This window comes from Protomyctophum parallelum, assembly GCF_964188405.1.
Source record: "Protomyctophum parallelum genome assembly, chromosome: 1".
Lineage (NCBI taxonomy): Eukaryota > Metazoa > Chordata > Actinopteri > Myctophiformes > Myctophidae > Protomyctophum > Protomyctophum parallelum.
This window is the reverse complement of record NC_139697.1, coordinates 53,609,811-53,612,056: the sequence shown is the minus strand read 5'-3', so window position 1 is coordinate 53,612,056 and position 2,246 is coordinate 53,609,811.

The following is a 2,246-nucleotide window of genomic DNA, read 5'->3' as shown; positions in this document are numbered from 1 at the left end:
TGAAAGTTGTGATACCACCTTATACTGGCAACATTTTCAATTTTTAATTATGCTTTAAGTATCATGTCAATCTAAGGGAATAGCTTTCCACATTGTAATGTATTACATTTCACAGTTGTAAAGTCTCCTGAGAGACTAACAAAAATTGCCATGGCTGACTATATTTCAAGTCATCCTGGCGGGGTATTGGGTAAATGGTAAATGGTGCATTTATATAGCGCCTTTATCCAAAGCGCTTTACAGAGATTGTGCATTACATTCACCCATTCACACACCGATGGCAGCGGAAACCATGCAAGGCACCAACTAGCACATCGGGAGCAATTAGGGGTTCAGTGTCTTGCTCAAGGACACTTCGACAGTAACTCTGGGGGAGCCCGGGTTCGAACTGGCAACCTTACGGCTACCATCCAGGCACTCTACCCCTGAGCCACTGCTGCCCGGTAAAGTTTTCAACTAGCAATAATCACGTCTCAGTAGAACTTCATTGACTATGAAATTGCCGCTGCGCAAGAGTACTATTGAGAGGTCACATGATTCTATGACTCCTGAATGTGTAGTCTCTAACAGCGTGGTGCCCAGCTGATACTTCTCAGTAGGCCTATAGGCTATTGTCACATATGCAACGGCCAATCGTTAACGCCTTGCACAAGATGAAGATGGTTGTGTTTTGGGTATAGACCGATTCCGTACCGGTTTCATGGTTGCAGCCTACGTATTTCCTGTAGGCGGACTCGACATAGCTGCGGGAGTAAAACCCTCACCAGGCGCACCTCTTCCACTACAGTGAACGGCAGAGTGACTGATGTTAGTTTGCCTCAAACTTTACTCCTTTACCTGCTTTTTTACTAACACTAACATTACAAAAATGCCCAGAACATCGAGATGAACCTGTGTAGTTTATGGCTGCTCCAACAGTAGTGGCAACATAAAAAAAAAAAAAAAAAACGGAATGTCTAATATCCACCTCGGTGGCGGAGACCAGAGCCATTGAGTAATGGTTGAGACAAAGCAGTGAAGGGTCCTGAAAGATACGTAATTTCCCAATACCCAATCTTTCTGTTTTATGAACACAAGGCTGCTGTATTTTATACCTCATACTAAGCATTTAAAGTATGAGGTATAAAGTACAGCAGCCTTGTGTTAATAAACAGAAAGATTTGGTATTGGGTAAGACTTGCGTTATGTATCTTTCACTGCTTTGTCTCAACCATTACTCAATGGCTCTGGTCTCCGCCACAGCGGTGGATATTAGACATTCCGTTTTTTTTTTTTTTTTATGTTGCCACTACTGTTGGAGCAGCCATAAACTACACAGGTTCATCTCGATGTTCTGGGCATCTTTGTAATGTTAGTGTTAGTAAAAAAGCAGGTAAAGGAGTAAAGTTTGAGGCAAACTAACATCAGTCACTCTGCCGTTCACTGTAGTGGAAGAGGTGCGCCTGGTGAGGGTTTTACTCCCGCAGCTATGTCGAGTCCGCCTACAGGAAATACGTAGGCTGCGACCATGAAACCGGTACGGAATCGGTCTATAGACAAAGGGAGACTTGAACCCACACCCCAAGCAACATTTGAAAGTTCATTAATGGGTTAAATTGACACTCATATCTCCATTACCTGCATTGCTGACATATTCAAGAAAGACACATGTGCATCAAACAGCTGTGTTAGATGGAAGATGCCAAATAATAACAAGGCTCGTTGGTCTAGGGGTATGATTCTCGCTTTGGGTGCGAGAGGTCCCGGGTTCAAATCCCGGACGAGCCCTACTGTTGACACTGCACTTCACCATCCCTCGCCTTAGTTCATCTGTTGGAAAGAAATATGTTGTAGCCTGGAAGAAGACAAAATAGAAACTCAGCAACGACTAGCAGACATTGTCAATATTATGCACCATAAAGCTGCAGTTTTCTATAAATTTTAAATGGAAGCCATCAACATGACACTACAAAGTGACACCCAACGTTTGTACCTGTTGCACAAACAATAAAGCTCCGTAGTCGGCAGGACTCGAACCTGCGCGGGGAGACCCCAATGGATTTCTAGTCCATCGCCTTAACCGCTCGGCCACGACTACCACTGTTACCTGTAAGCACACCTGTTCAGCAATTTTGGGTGAACACAAAGAGGAACTTGAACCCACAACCCAAGCCAAATTGCAATCTTCTGAAAGTTGATTGATGGGTTAAATTGACCCTCCTATCTCCATTACCTGCATCATCTCTGACATCTTCAAGAAAGCCACA